Source organism: Lactuca serriola, chromosome 5 (assembly GCF_051521515.1).
Source record: "Lactuca serriola cultivar US96UC23 chromosome 5, Lser_US96UC23_V15, whole genome shotgun sequence".
In the NCBI taxonomy this organism is placed as follows: domain Eukaryota; kingdom Viridiplantae; phylum Streptophyta; class Magnoliopsida; order Asterales; family Asteraceae; genus Lactuca; species Lactuca serriola.
The window spans coordinates 76511847-76529210 of record NC_136412.1 but is presented as its reverse complement, the minus strand read 5'-3'; the positions used below and the strand labels follow the sequence as shown (position 1 = coordinate 76529210).

General features: G+C 37.1%; 3 non-coding genes across 3 annotated transcripts; all 3 read right to left on the bottom strand.

Moving 5' to 3' along the window:
- Nucleotides 1-2355: 2355 nt before the first annotated feature.
- On the bottom strand, nucleotides 2356-2465 carry LOC145056227 (small nucleolar RNA snoR97). The gene has a single exon (XR_013685758.1). It is a non-coding gene; the product is annotated as a small nucleolar RNA snoR97 (small nucleolar RNA).
- Nucleotides 2466-2568: 103 nt separating this feature from the next.
- Nucleotides 2569-2684, bottom strand: LOC145056203 (small nucleolar RNA Z278). Its single transcript, XR_013685734.1, has one exon. It is a non-coding gene; the product is annotated as a small nucleolar RNA Z278 (small nucleolar RNA).
- Nucleotides 2685-2730: 46 nt separating this feature from the next.
- On the bottom strand, nucleotides 2731-2821 carry LOC145056195 (small nucleolar RNA Z223). The gene has a single exon (XR_013685726.1). It is a non-coding gene; the product is annotated as a small nucleolar RNA Z223 (small nucleolar RNA).
- Nucleotides 2822-17364: the final 14543 nt, after the last annotated feature.

Genomic DNA, 17364 nt, shown 5'->3' with positions numbered 1-17364 from the left:
GGATGGTAGAAATTAGGGATATATCGAGGAAAGTCCCAATATTTTCATCTATTTGACAAGAAAGTCTTAAACTTTATTTTTTTTGACAATAAAGTCCAAATTACCAACAATTTTTGACACTTTTATCCTTTTTTCCCGGTTAGCCGGTAATTAGGACTTTTTTGTCAACAAAATAAAGTTTAGGACTTTCTTGCCAAATCATCAATTAGGACTTTACTGTAAAAAAAATAAAGTTTATGACTTTTTTTGTCAAATCGTTGAAAATATTGGGACTTTAGTGTACATATTTTTTTTGGGGTAGAAATTTAATGGTATGATGATACTCTTTAAGCATAATAGTTATTGAAACATTTTCTAATCAGTTAGATCCTATTGAAATCTTTTACGTTTGCTTTTTGTTAAATCGTTTTTTTAATCTCAACAAACCGACATTGAAAAAAATTGAAATAATCAAGAAAGAAAGAACCAGGGTTGTGTTGGTTTTTCCAGTCTTAAAAATTGAGAAATTAGAAACCTAAAAAAACAAAATTGCCCTGCCATTATACAAACACAAACAACACATGCATAGTCAAAATGGTGTAAATGTGGAGAAGGGAAAGAAGGGCAATTACGTTTTTTTCGGTTTCTTATTTCTCCATTTTTGGGGATGCAAAAAACCAACACAACCAGAAATAACGATTTAACAAGAAGCAAACGTTAAGGATTTTAATAGGATGTAGCAGATTAGTAAAGGTTTCATACCATTAAATTTCTAATAAAAAAAAAATTATATATACACTAAAGCCCTAAATCCCAATATTTTCAACGATTTGACAAAAAAATCTTAAACTTTATTTTTTTGATAGTAAAGTCCTAATTGATGATTTGACAAGAAAGTCCTAAACTTTATTTTTTTAACAAAAAAGTCTTAATTACCGGCTAACCGGAAAAAAGATGGTAAGTATAAAAAACTGTCGATTATTTGGACTTTACTGTCAAAAAAATAAAGTATAGGATTTTCTTGTCAAATCAATAAAAATATTGAAACTTTAATATATATATCCCTAGAAAATATTATATCTTCAGTTTAGTTTGTTTGGGGAAAAGTTCTTCTGCAAATAATTTTTAGATAAGAAGAAAAAAAATGACTAGACAAAAGACATGTGAAAGAGTGGTGAAATCACTTACAAATGTTAATAAAAATGATGAAATTAGTGAAATTTTATATGACAATGATACAAAATATTATTGCACGAGATATAATCACATTGTAGGAAATGTCATATGACATTATCTTTCATATTTTTTATGAATTATTTACGGTTTATATGAAAGTAATTTTAATATTATCATTAACCAATAAAATAATATTAGAAAACTTTTAAAAGAATTTTTATTTTATATTTTCTAATAAAATGTTAACAAAATTATAATGTGTAAAAAATTGTTAAGTATTAAATAATACATATAAAATAGTAAATCATTATAAATATGTAAACATGTCATTTTTAATTATTTTACAGATAAAAGTTAAAAAAAATATTTTTTAAAATGACTTTTAACTTTTGCTCCTCAAAAAATAATCTAAACACATTTTATAAAATTCCTTTTACAAAAAGTCTTTCAACAAAAAAAAATTCACAAAAGGTTAAAAAGTAATCTTAAACACCCTCTAAACTTCTAATTTCTTATTTTAATCCTACAACAAAGCCAATTAAACCCTAAAAAAATATACGTATTTTTTCAAATCGGTAAACTATGTTTTTTGTTTTAAAAAACCTCAACTTCAGCATCCCTCCTCGATCCCTTAAACCATGAATGGTAATTTTGATTTGCAAGCTCTTATTTCAATCTGAAACTACGTCACATCAAGCAGTGAAAGCTTGGAGCTTTTTTGATTACATGATCCAAGAACAAATTAGTTAGGAATGAAGCTTGTTCATTTGGTTACTTGTTTTCTGAATTCTGATAGTTGTGAATAAAGTTAGAATTTTGAATTAATTCTGAATTTTCATTAAGTTTTCCGATTGAGCTTTGCATATTAAAAAACATCTTTATCAAATAATTACAGAAAAATTATTTAGAAATTTTATTTCAGTCTGAATGAAAGGCAATTGTAATGTTGGCAGAAAAACCCTTTTCTTATGATCATTGATTTTTTTAGATGTTGGATCTAAGCATAGCCCCAATAAAATGAACCAAAACCATAATCACAAGAAACGCATGATAAAAATATAGAAACAATACGCTTTGCATATTTCATCCAAAACATCCGAAACTACAATACACTGCAAAATATTACGAAAACGATTTAAGGGTTTATGAAGAAAAAATATAAAAATTAACTTGACCAAAAATAGACGATCGAACATGAGAAATTCTAGTGCTGTTATTTAACTCCATTCTCGTTAATGCTACGAAAGAAGAAGCTGATAGACAGCACATTGCTCTATGAGTTTTTTCAGACTCCAAACCCATAATATATTTAATGGCAAGAGTATAGTTTAAACTCAATAAATTGTAGCAAACTTTCATGGGATAAAATTCGAAATCAGTTAAAAAGAAAGATTAGTTGATAAATTACATAGAACCTCAGTTAAATCCGGTATTATCGTTTGAAATACAGCTTCACCAAGTGGTTCTCCCTGTAAAACAAGGTCTTGGATCCACAGCATCTCATACATTTGGATTAAATCATCATCGGCATACAAATCTTTAAATTTTTTTCTCTAAAAAAAAGTCTTTTAAACTATAAACTCAGAGTAAACAACAGCTCTATCAATCATGAATTCTCAGAAGCAGAACTGGCTTAAAGCTGTGTATTTAATCATCACTGTAAGATTTCAAGATAAAAACTCAACAGAAACAAAATCAAACAACAAAATCTAAACATAAATCATTTTAACTCCATGTGGGGAGGCATAAAATGCGAGATTATGAACTAATATCTATATTTGATTATCTATATTCGTCGATATGACGCAGAAACAGCGATTGACAAAAGATAGACAAATGTTGAACTGCAACACTAGACGACTGTATATCTGATTTAGAGCGAGCCTCTTCTTCAGCCAATTCGTTTTTTGAAAGAAGTCTGGTGTTGATATATGTAAGACTAAAACCCTAAAACTATACTGCTGAAGTAGATCTGAGCAGATGATTTGATTTTATAGGCAAAACTGCTGTAGTTTGAAAATACAAAACCCTAGGCCGCCGAATGGGCAAGGTCGCGAGAAAGGAGGAAATACGCCAAAAATGAAAATGTAGTTTAAAAACCTAAAAAAATAATTTTTTTTTTAGTAAAACACTAGTTTTGAGATGGGCAAATTTACAAATAAATAAATAACTAAATAAGAAATAAAATAAATATATGTATAAATATCAAAATATTTAAGAAATTTGAATTTATCATCATCTTCTACCAACTCAGAAACCTCATCACCTGTTAACGTCTCTTTATTGGCCCAGTCGAAAATAGGTTCTTTTTGGTGGTCAATGTAGACATTCATTATTAGCTCGTTCTTAGCCATGTAACCATCTTCAATAAACTCAAAATAATCAGCATCATTGTCGATTCTTCTAATACCCTCTGCCAGTGTTTTAAAAACCGGTTCGAACCGGCCGGTGGAACCGGTCGAACCGGAGGTGAGGGCGGTTCGATTTGGACCGGTTTGATAATAATTTTCTGACCGGATTGAACCGGCCGGTTTTGGTAAAAAACCGGTTCAACCGGCTGAATTGAACCGGAATGGACCGGGTTGAACCGGACATTTTTGAATTTTTGTGTTTGTTTTTTGGCTTCTTTGATTGATTTTGACTTCTATAATGATTGTTTTTATATGTTGCATTCTATTTACATTTGTAAAACTAAAAAGATGACAAGTTTTGTAATCAATATATGCAGGATAATTAAAAACATATAAAAATATAGAACCATTTTAACCATTCGGTTGAACCGGAAAACGTCATCCGACTGGTTCAATTAAAAAAACCGGTTTTTAAAACATTGCCCTCTGCCAATCTTTCATGAGTACTACAATAGTACAAATTATCACAGCTTCGTCTTTTCTGCTTTGAAACCCACAACACAAATTCTCTATAGTTCATGCCACCAAAATCTACATCACGAACTGACATTCTCATAGGGTCTTATTAGATAATGTCGATCTACACCTGTTAAATGTTGTATTTATCTTGTATTTTATAGCTTATCTTTTGTTTTGTAATTATTCATTATATATACAAAACTCACACGAGATTATGTGTGTGGTTCTTTTAATATATTATCACATGGTATCAGCCTAACAAACTCTCGTATTATCTTCTTCTCCGTCCTTCTTCTTCTTCTTCCTCAAACCCTACCTCGTTTCTTTCTCTTTCTGTTTTCTTTTCCTGGTACCTTCATCATGTTTACTTCATAGGACGGTACTTTTACCATTAATACCCTCTTACACATGATTCCTATCAAACTTTCTTCTACCAATTATTTTCTCTGGAAGAATCAAATGATTCCCCTCTTTTCTTATCAAAAGCTTACTTCCCATATTGATGGCACCTCCATTGCCCCATTAGAACAAATTGAGGTTGAAGGTAAATTCACCTCCAACCCTGGCTACTCTACATGGCTAGAACTATATCAGCGTGCCCTGATCCTTTTAAATTCATCTCTCACCGAAGAAGCAGCAGCCGAGATCCTTGGTTTATCTACAACACATGCCATCTGGTCTTCCCTGGAAAAAGCATACAACTCCTCTGTTGAACGTATTCACTCTCTTCGTGACTCTCTACGCACAAGGTACTTCTTCAGTTTTTGATTACAGTCGAAAGTTTAAACATTATTGTGACAAACTTTCTGCAATTGGATACCCGGTTGATGACACAGATAAAATCCATTGGTTTCTCTATGGATTAGGTGCTTCTTTTGAGGTCTTTTCCACCGCCATACACAATTCCAAACCTGCACCAAGTTTTCGTGATCTTGTTGTTCAAGCCGAGGGGCATGAATTATTTCTTCAGACTCTATATGCAACCACTACTCCACCGGTTACCTTTGTTTCTCAACAGTCCAGATTCTCCAACAATTATGGTCGTGACAGTTCCCATGGTGGGAACTCTCGAGGGTTCTAAAACAGCAGACGAGGAATAGGAGGCCGTCCTCCTCCTCACTGTCAGCTTTGCTGAAATAATGGGCATTATGCCTCCTCATGCCCAAACTTGCACACTTATGCCAACCATGCCCCTGTGAATGATTCTAAGTTAGCACATGCGTTCACCTCTAAATGTCATGTCAATACTGGAAGTCCCGATTGGTAGGTGGACTTAGGGGCGACAGCTCACATGACACCCTCTACTCAGCATATCTCTCATACGGCTCCTCACACGGGTAATATGCAAGTTCTCTTTGGCAATGGTCATCATTTACCTGTCTCTCATATTGGTCACTCATATATTTCGAACAATCTTCTATTACGCGATACTCTTGTTATTCCCAAATTGACCAAAAGTCTATTATCAATTAGCAAGCTTACCTTGGATCACTTGGCTGATGTCTTGTTTTCTCAACCCTTCTTTCACATTTAGGACAAGAAAATAAAACAAGTGATCGCATAGGGCCTATGTGAAGATAGATTGTATGTTCTTCGAGACACTCCAATGGCTTTCATGGCAACTTCTGGTGTTTCGAAGAAATCTTGTGCCAATCGTCAAATTCTGGTCAATTCAAAGTCAAATAAAGTCAACAAGTCAAACCGGTCAACTCAACTAACCCTTGTGTACTAGGGCTTACGTTATGTAATTACTAAACAACTCGCTATTCTAATGAGAGATCATAAATCGAAAAGTACGTACATCTAGATCTCCTTAACCTAAAACTGTGGTAAGTGACGAACCAAACCGATAAAATAATGTTGCATACTCATCGGGAGTGTGTAAGATCCTTAAACAAGGCTTAACGGGGTTTACGGACCTTGCATTGCGAAGCCGGACACTCACATTTGTCACACACGAAAACGCTCTCAATCGTTTTCACTCTATCTCTTCTTATCGAGAATCTCTCCCAAATCTCTCTAAGTATGTGGAATCTCTCCCAAATATCTCTTCGTATGTGAAATCTCTCCCAAATCTCTCTAAGTATGTGAAATCTCTCCTAAATATCTCTTTGTATGTGAAATCTCTCCAAGAATGTCAAATCTCTCCCAAATCTCTCTAAGTATGTGAAATCTCTCCCAAATATCTCTTTGTATGTGAAATCTCTCCAAGAATGTCAAATCTCTCCCAAATCTCTCTAAGTATGTGAAATCTCTCCCAAATATCTCTTTGTATGTGAAATCTCTCCAAGAATGTCAAATCTCTCCCAAAATCTCTCTAAGTATGTGAAATCTCTCCCAAATATCTCTTTGTATGTGAAATCTCTCCAAGAATGTCAAATCTCTCCCAAATCTCTCTAAGTATGTGAAATCTCTCCCAAATATCTCTTTGTATGTGAAATCTCTCCAAGAATGTCAAGTCTCTCCCAAATCTCTCTCAAAAGTTTCCGTAACTTTTTGAAGTCATTCGGGTCATTCCGACCCTTAACCGGGTCAAAAACGGCTTAAAACGGGGATAAAACGGACAAAATAGGTTTAAGGACCCGAAACCCCTCTTAAGGACCCGAAACCCCTCTTAGGGCCGAAAGTCCTCTTAGGGACCGAACCCTCCTGAGCCGAACCCGAACCTGCTGAGAACCGAACCCGAAGGGTCCTCTCGGGCCTGAACCTCGCACAAGACCCGAACCCGAAGCCTCGGTCCATTTCGCTCCATGATGCCTTCGGTCTAGTTCGCTTCTAACTGCTTCGGACCGAGCCTACTCTTCTCGCTGTACCGCTTCGCTTCGCCTCGCACCCAGCCTCAGGAGGACCGAACCTCCGACCCCTTTCCGAGAAGCCTCGCTGGAAGTTCTTTTCTTCCCGGTTTTCGACTACGACTTCATTTTAGCTTCGTTTTTAATTGTTTTAATGCGGGATTTTCACCTAAAACTTTATTTTAACATATAAGGACCCATAATTATTAAATTATCACGTTTTTAAGGATAAAACCTTATCCAAAAGAGTGGGTGAAGTACAAGAGGTGGAGTGTTGACTTTCCTCTATTTTATGACACAAGCAACCACCATACCTACTCCATGACTAACCCACACTCCTCCCCACCATACCTTGTCACTTCCTTGTCCTTTTTACCTCACTCACAAGCCATCCCCACGTTTTTGAGAGCTGGACACTCAACTTCTCTCCTCATTTCTTTCACTTGCTCTCATTTCACCAAAAATCAAACACAACTTTTCTCTCAAACTTTTTCTCTCTATTTCAAGACTCTAAGGCTGATTTTCAAGCTTTATTGCTCTCTTGGTAAGTATAATTCATCTTCCTTGTGATTATAACACCTCATTCTACTCAAATCATTGATTTCTTACACAAACATCATCACATTCTTGTTAGATCTTCGAACCGTCAAGTGATTCTTCAAGTGTTCTTGAGTTGAACACTTCTTCTCTCCATCATCCATCTTCTGAAATCACTCAAGGTGAGTTCATACCCCTATATTTTCATGTTTTCTCAAGTTTTTTTTTTTTTTTTTTTTTTTTGGGGGGGGGGGGGGGAATACAAGTTAAAACACCAAGAACATAACTAAACTTTTCTAACAGCCTTCATCAGAAAAGTTCAACTCCATTCACGGACTGTTTTGGACAACTTAAACATTTTAGTTTTCAAAACTGTTTTAGGTGCAAGTAGCTCCACTTCTTAGCTTTAAAATGACTACTTGCACATCTCCACACGATTTTTCTACAATTTATGGTGATTTTTACAAAACAGTCTGTCTTTTCAAACACAAGTCCGGACCAGTCTGTGAATATGAGGATTTTAATACAAGTTAAAGGCCTCCAAAAATCATGATAAAAATTATGAGTAAACTAGACACAATTTATGAACTCTCAAAATTTACGGATCTAGTTTTTGACTTCGTATGATTTATCTATGATTTTTCTAAAACAGTGCAGAAAGGTTAAGAGTTAGTTAACAGCTTCTAACTTTCAAAACACTTTGTAACATGTTGAGTAAAGTGTTAAATCTTTGATGACTTCATATATTACATGTATTTCTTGTAATGATATATTTATATAATAGGAAAATTACTTACTAAATTTATAAGAATCCTCCATCATAACCATTGGTACAAAACAAAGCAAGATAAACATAAGTATATTGTACTATACATTTGACTTACATAGAAAGGGTTCAAATACACCACAAATAAACATACTAAACTATAATAAGTATAGTTAGGTTGCATGTACATTTCAAACATTTTGATAAACTATAATAGGTATAGTTTATGATCATTACATTACAAAAGGTTTTCACACGAATGGGGTACATTCCAAAGTACCGGGTTTTTATACAAAAAGGGGTACAAATACAAAGTACCAGGTTTTTAATTACAAAAAGAGGTACAGATACAAAGTACCGGGTTTTATACAAAAAGGGGTACAGATACAAAGTACCGGGTTTTCATATAAACGGGGTACATTCCAAAGTACCGGGTTTTATACAAAAAAGGGTACAGATACAAAGTACCGGGTTTTTAACTACAAATGGGGTACATTCCAAAGTACCAGGTTCACATAAAATAGTTGTTATGATATTAAAACTATATTTCATCTAGAATTGTTAGACTTCAACTATAATCGTTGAGCGTATATGCTTGAGTCATATAAGAATTTAGTCTTGATTGGCTTAGAATTGGTGGTGCCCACCTCATCTCCTGTTCCTCGTTGGGTTGTGGACCTAGGGCAGACCCACTATATTCAACGTTTTATCTAACTTAAATCTTATATAACTTATATACGCTGGACGATTATAGGGGAAATCTACGGGTCATTCCAGGGTTCATTAACGCATCATATAGGAATAGTCTGTTCACACTTAACTAAGAAAATATTGGATTTTCTGGAAATCAAACTCTATCGATTTTACAAGGAAAACGGTTTATACTTCAAACAAAACTCTTATGAACTCACCAACTTAATTGTTGACACTTTTTCAAAACTACTTGTATTCTCAAGAAATCAGTGAAACAGGAAAACTTCAGCGCTTTGAGGATGGGACGTTAAACCGTCAACAATTTATTTTTGTCACCATAATGTAATTAATTTTGGAACATGTAAACATATACTTTGGTGTAACTTTTTCAATTATATTTATGATGCTTGTATTTACTTTGAGCACTATTATACACGTTGTTGTGATACTGTACATGAAGTCCTCCACCCCCAGACGTTTCCGCCATCCTTTGTTTGGGGGTTTGACAGATTGGTATCAGAGCATTGTTTATAGTGAACTCAGTATATCGAACCACATAAGATATACAAACTATAAATGCATTGGGACTAAAGTCTCTGATTTAAAGTTTTCAAAACAACTATACTTTTAGAAATAAATAGTTTCTTATTAAAAGTATACATGCATGCATACATACTAAGGTCAACATCATTCTAGAACAAAACAAAAGTAATGATTGTTGGATATCACAGGTAAGCTCGGGGATGTATGGTCAGTCTTGGGAGTGGCATAGCCTGATCAACTATGTTGGTCCGAGGAGTGATTAGCATATGCCCAAGAATGGTTGTGATGTGGCAACAAGTCTAAAAACTTACCAACACTACCACAATGAAATACCATAGGGGTATTTGGTGTTATTATAATTACTTATCTGAGAACTAAATAGATTTTTATCAATAGGTCAATAATTGCTTAGTGGATACATCAAAATTATATGTATCCAGGACGTCATAGACTTAGAATCTGTGGATCTTTGCTTTACTTCCTGTTCTCGTTGGATTGGGGATTTAGAGTTAGGGTCGCTTATTCGAAGGTCTATCTTGTCCCAAATACATATGACTGGTATGCACTAAACAATGTATTGAAGTACCTGATAAAGATCATCTTATAATTATCTAATTAGTACGTCTACTTAGTTATTTCTTATATTCCCATTTCTCGCGAAGATATCATGGCTGGATTCTATCTCCACGACGACCCGTACTACCCCAACCACGGCAATACTGAATGGCTCGGAGAGGAGCCAGGGAATGATTACCCAATCCCTGTGGATGGTCACCAAGCTGAAGGGTTTGTTGATGGTTCTGACTCCGACCCTGAAGTAGAGAACCTACCCCGATGGCTATTGTTCCGAATCCTAACCCTCGTCCGGCTTTTCAAGGCCCGACGCCTCCTTGGGTAGAGTGCTTGGAAACCTGGAGCGAAGAACAAGACCAACCTATGCCGTTTAGTGGAGACCGAAGCTTCTACGACATAAGCGAAGGAAGCTCAGCAGATGGAATTCTTCCAATCCTGGACCGTAGAGTTGCCCGAAACGAGATTCAGGGCAGAACACTCTCCATCATATCGTAGAGGTCGATGCAAATACAAGAATGCATAAAATCCGCATCAATCACCTTGAGCACACTCGTGAGAAATCTGAGAGAGACCTTGAAACCCTGCTGCAAGCACTGGCTGGAACACGAACCAAAGTCATAGAACTCCGAGTACGCCAGAGGGTGTACGAAAGGTACATGCTTGATATGTAGCGGCAACTAGCTGAACTGAGGGTTCACCAGAGGGATGACAGCCGCCAATAGTAGATGCCTTACTTTCTTTCCCTGTTAAAAAAAGGAGAGAGAATCGTTTTTTCCTATCTATGTCCTATGTGGCATTCTCTATGAAACTATCTTGTACTGTAGGTACTTTTGGTTAGGCCTTTGGCGCCCAAAACTCTCCTGCTCCGGATGTAATGTAAGACCCTCTACATGGTCAATTTTCACAAGCCTGTTACATCTTAAACATCAATGACTTTGTCAGTTGGCTAAATTCTGTGACACTCTTTGTCCAAATACTTCCATCATGCTACCATAGGAGTATATCTGAAACCCGCTCTAGTCAAGTTGTTGGACTAGAGCAACTTAGCTCCGGGATCATTCCCAATTCTCTTTCAAAGGTTGGATCAAATCTCAAGGTTTCACTTGGATACAAAACCTACTAAACTCATGAAATTCATTCATATGGACTTCCTTTATGAATTACATATAAGGCATTCTTAAATCGGAGCATAATGCAGAAAAATCTAATTCAATGACAACTGACTTGTCTTTGCTAGTAGGAACTTACCATCTGATCATTCTCTTGCAAATTTTATGACAAAACCATGCCACCAAGGAAAAGACCAAGACCTTCCGGAAACTCAACACCGCCCCCTCCGCCACCACCTCCGGAGTTTGATCCTGTGATGTTTCAGGCTGCAGTAACAGCAGCCGTGGCGGCAGCAATGTCGCAAATGGGTACAAATGGTTCCGGCGGTTTCGGATCCGGGAATACTAACTCGAATCAGGGGGAAAACACGGGGCGTACTAAGGAGTGTTCTTACAAAGACTTCACGAATGGCAAACCCGATCCTTTCGACGAAAGCGGGGGCGTCATCGCGCTGATGCAATGGTTCGAAAGGACCGAAGCAGTCTTCGAAATCTGTGCTTGTCCTGAAGCGAGCAAGGTCAAGTATGCGGCATTCACCTTCACAAGAAAAGCTCTTACTTTGTGGAACGGTAGAGTTAAGTCGCTTACTCCTGCAGTGGCTAACTCTATAAGTTGGGAGGATTTAAAAGCTTTAATGCTGAAAGAATATTGCCCAAGAGGCGAAGTGCAAAAACTGGAAGAGGAATTCTAGAACCTCAAAATGTCGGGGACGGATCTCGAAGCTTATACCGCCCGATTCAATGACCTAGCACTCCTCTGTCATGCAATGGTCACCCCAGAGGAGAAAAAGGTAGAACGATACCTTTGGGGACTATCATCCCAGATTCATGATAGTGTATTGGCCTCAAGACCAACTACCTTTGACAGCGCCAAGGAGTTGGCACAACAACTCATCGACCATCGTGCCAGCCATGACACTACGACAACCATGCCAATTTTTGCTGTTCATGCTGCCACAAACCTCACCAGGCCAACCCCCATGAAACAATATGCTGGAACCCATCCGAAATGGAACAAGTGTAACTTCCATCACACTGGGGCTTGCCGGAAGATGCATTGCAAAAACTGCGATAGAGAGGGGCACACTGTCCGTTTCTGTAAGGCACCAACATGACCCATCAATCAGGTCCCTGGCTTTGGAGCAAGCCCAGCCTGTTACAAGTGTGGAGAAACGGGACACTTTAAAAGGCACTGCCCAAGAACAAGAGATGCCAGTGGTGGTGGAAGGGTGCTTGCGATCACCGAAGGAGAGACCACCCCGGAACCCGCAAATATCAGTACGTGTTCTAACATCGACGTTTAAATTCTAAATTTCTTTATATGTTAAATCTAGCATCGATTAAAGCATGCATAGTAGTAATGCCAAGGATTAAAATGAGAGCATAAACAATAAGAAATTCCAAGGCCGACATGTGACATCAGGCGTGTTATTCCTCACCATAATCGATTTCTTGTATTGCGAAAAGTTTCCCCCATCTTTCCTCTGAATTCTTGGATCCTCATTCAAAGTGCAAATTTCGGGACGAAATTCCCTCTAACGAGGGGATGATGTGACAATCGTCAAATTTTGGTCAATTCAAAGTCAAATAAAGTCAACAAGTCAAACCGGTCAACTCAACAAACCCTTGTGTACTAGGGCTTACGTTATGTAATTATTAAACAACTCGTTATTCTAATGAGAGATCATAAATCGAAAAGTACGTACATCTAGATCTCCTTAACCTAAAACTGTGGTAAGTAACGAACCAAACCGATAAAACAATGTTGCATACTCATCGGGAGTGTGTAAGATCCTTAAACAAGGCTTAACGGGGTTTACGGACCTTGCATTGTGAAGCCGGACACTCACATTTGTCACACACGAAACCGCTCTCAATCGTTTTCACTCTATCTCTTCTTATCAAGAATCTCTCCCAAATCTCTCTAAGTAGGGATGAGCATATGGACCGGGGAACCGGCCGGAACCGGTACCGGAACCGGAGCCGGCACCGGAATCGGAACCCGATGGACCCGGTCGGGCCGGGACCGGGACGTTATTTTTGTGGATTTTTGGAACCGGGAACCGGTAGGAACCGGAACCGATTTAACCGGAACCGTATGATGCTATTTTTCAAGGAGCGGTTCCAACATTTGAAGACACGACAAGAACCGGTAGGAACCGGGAACCGGTAGAACCGCCGGGCCGGTTCGGTTCTTGATTTTGGCCGAAGCCGGTTCCCCCGTCCGGTCCGGTTCGGGCCGGTTCCGGCCGGTTCGGTCCTTTTGCTCATCCCTATCTCAAAGTATGTGGAATCTCTCCCAAATATCTCTTCGTATGTGAAATCTCTCCCAAATCTCTCTAAGTATGTGAAATCTCTCCCAAATATCTCTTTGTATGTGAAATCTCTCCAAGAATGTCAAATCTCTCCCAAATCTCTCTAAGTATGTGAAATCTTTCCTAAATATCTCTTTGTATGTGAAATCTCTCCAAGAATGTCAAATCTCTCCCAAATCTCTCTAAGTATGTGAAATCTCTCCCAAATATCTCTTTGTATGTGAAATCTCTCCAAGAATGTCAAATCTCTCCCAAAATCTCTCTAAGTATGTGAAATCTCTCCTAAATATCTCTTTGTATGTGAAATCTCTCCAAGAATGTCAAATCTCTCCCAAATCTCTCTAAGTATGTGAAATCTCTCCCAAATATCTCTTTGTATGTGAAATCTCTCCAAGAATGTCAAGTCTCTCCCAAATCTCTCTCAAAAGTTTCCGTAACTTTTTGAAGTCATTCGGGTCATTCCGACCCTTAACCGGGTCAAAAACGGCTTAAAACGGGGATAAAACGGACAAAATAGGTTTAAGGACCCGAAACCCCTCTTAAGGACCCGAAACCCCTCTTAGGGCCGAAAGTCCTCTTAGGGACCGAACCCTCCTGAGCCGAACCCGAACCTGCTGAGAACCGAACCTGAAGGGTCCTCTCGGGCCTGAACCTCGCACAAGACCCGAACCCGAAGCCTCGGTCCATTTCGCTCCATGATGCCTTCGGTCTAGTTCGCTTCTAACTGCTTCGGACCGAGCCTACTCTTCTCGCTATACCGCTTCGCTTCGCCTCGCACCCAGCCTCAGGAGGACCGAACCTCCGACCCCTTTCCGAGAAGCCTCGCTGGAAGTTCTTTTCTTCCCGGTTTTCGACTACGACTTCATTTTAGCTTCGTTTTTAATTGTTTTAATGCGGGATTTTCACCTAAAACTTTATTTTAACATATAAGGACCCATAATTATTAAATTATCACGTTTTTAAGGATAAAACCTTATCCAAAAGAGTGGGTGAAGTACAAGAGGTGGAGTGTTGACTTTCCTTTATTTTATGACACAAGCAACCACCATACCTACTCCATGACTAACCCACACTCCTCCCCACCATACCTTGTCACTTCCTTGTCCTTTTTACCTCACTCACAAGCCATCCCCACGTTTTTGAGAGCTGGACACTCAACTTCTCTCCTTATTTCTTTCACTTGCTCTCATTTCACCAAAAATCAAACACAACTTTTCTCTCAAACTTTTTCTCTCTATTTCAAGACTCTAAGGCTGATTTTCAAGCTTTATTGCTCTCTTGGTAAGTATAATTCATCTTCCTTGTGATTATAACACCTCATTCTACTCAAATCATTGATTTCTTACACAAACATCATCACATTCTTGTTAGATCTTCGAACCGTCAAGTGATTCTTCAAGTGTTCTTGAGTTGAACACTTCTTCTCTCCATCATCCATCTTCTGAAATCACTCAAGGTGAGTTCATACCCCTATATTTTCATGTTTTCTCAAGTTTTTTTTTTTTTTTTTTTTTTTTGGGGGGGGGGGGGGGGGGGAATACAAGTTAAAACACCAAGAACATAACTAAACTTTTCTAACAGCCTTCATCAGAAAAGTTCAACTCCATTCACGGACTGTTTTGGACAACTTAAACATTTTAGTTTTCAAAACTGTTTTAGGTGCAAGTAGCTCCACTTCTTAGCTTTAAAATGACTACTTGCACATCTCCACACGATTTTTCTACAATTTATGGTGATTTTTACAAAACAGTCTGTCTTTTCAAACACAAGTCCGGACCAGTCTGTGAATATGAGGATTTTAATACAAGTTAAAGGCCTCCAAAAATCATGATAAAAATTATGAGTAAACTAGACACAATTTATGAACTCTCAAAATTTACGGATCTAGTTTTTGACTTCGTATGATTTATCTATGATTTTTCTAAAACAGTGCAGAAAGGTTAAGAGTTAGTTAACAGCTTCTAACTTTCAAAACACTTTGTAACATGTTGAGTAAAGTGTTAAATCTTTGATGACTTCATATATTACATGTATTTCTTGTAATGATATATTTATATAATAGGAAAATTACTTACTAAATTTATAAGAATCCTCCATCATAACCATTGGTACAAAACAAAGCAAGATAAACATAAGTATATTGTACTATACATTTGACTTACATAGAAAGGGTTCAAATACACCACAAATAAACATACTAAACTATAATAAGTATAGTTAGGTTGCATGTACATTTCAAACATTTTGATAAACTATAATAGGTATAGTTTATGATCATTACATTACAAAAGGTTTTCACACGAATGGGGTACATTCCAAAGTACCGGGTTTTTATACAAAAAGGGGTACAAATACAAAGTACCAGGTTTTTAATTACAAAAAGAGGTACAGATACAAAGTACCGGGTTTTATACAAAAAGGGGGTACAGATACAAAGTACCGGGTTTTATACAAAAAGGGGGTACAGATACAAAGTACCGGGTTTTATACAAAAAGGGGTACAGATACAAAGTACCGGGTTTTCATATAAACGGGGTACATTCCAAAGTACCGGGTTTTATACAAAAAAGGGTACAGATACAAAGTACCGGGTTTTTAACTACAAATGGGGTACATTCCAAAGTACCAGGTTCACATAAAATAGTTGTTATGATATTAAAACTATATTTCATCTAGAATTGTTAGACTTCAACTATAATCGTTGAGCGTATATACTTGAGTCATATAAGAATTTAGTCTTGATTGGCTTAGAATTGGTGGTGCCCGCCTCATCTCCTGTTCCTCGTTGGGTTGTGGACCTAGGGCAGACCCACTATATTCAACGTTTTATCTAACTTAAATCTTATATAACTTATATACGCTGGACGATTATAGGGGAAATCTACGGGTCATTCTAGGGTTCATTAACGCATCATATAGAAATAGTCTGTTCACACTTAACTAAGAAAATATTGGATTTTCTGGAAATCAAACTCTATCGATTTTACAAGGAAAACGGTTTCTACTTCAAACAAAACTCTTATGAACTCACCAACTTAATTGTTGACACTTTTTCAAAACTACTTGTATTCTCAGGAAATTAGTGAAACATGAAAACTTCAACGCTTTGAGGATGGGACGTTAAACCGTCAACAATTTATTTTTGTCATCATAATGTAATTGATTTTGGAACATGTAAACATATAATTTGGTGTAACCTTTTCAATTATATTTATGATGGTTGTATTTACTTTGAGCACTATTATACACGTTGTTGTGATACTGTACATGAAGTCCTCCACCCATCAGACGTTTCTGCCATCCTTGGTTTGGGGGTGTGACAAATCTCCTTTTGAATTATGGCACAATCGTTTAGGACATGTTTCTTTTGAGATTATTAGCTTTCTAAATAAACTAGGTGTTTTACATGTTACTTTTATCTTGCCTAAATGGATTTCATGTAAACCTTGTCAACTTTCTAAAAGTCAACATTTATCATTTGATTTAAATTCTAAATGTTCATTGCACCCTTTGGATTTAATTCACTGTGACTTGTGGGGGCCTGCACCAGTTATCTCTGATGGTTATTTATATTATGTAGTCTTTGTGGATGAATATTCTCGCTTCTCATGGTTTTATCCTCTTAAAACCAAAAATGGATTATATGTTGTGTTGAAAGCTTTTATCACTCTTGTCCAAACTCAATTCTCTCGAAAATACAAAGTTTTTCAAAGCGATGGAGGAACGGAACTTGTAAATAATACAATATGCACAATTTTCGAAGAAAATGGAACTTTTCATCGTCTTTCATGTCCGTATACACCTCAACAAAACGGACAGGCTGAAGGTAAGCACATGCACATTATTGAAACTGGTTTAGCCATACTCTTTCATGCACATATACCAGCCTCTTATTGGGTTAATGCTTTTAGCTCTGCTACCTATATAATCAACCGTCGGCCCACAAAAGTTCTAGATGATCACTCTCCATTTGAGCTACTTTTATTCTCGGCTTCCCACCTACACCAACCT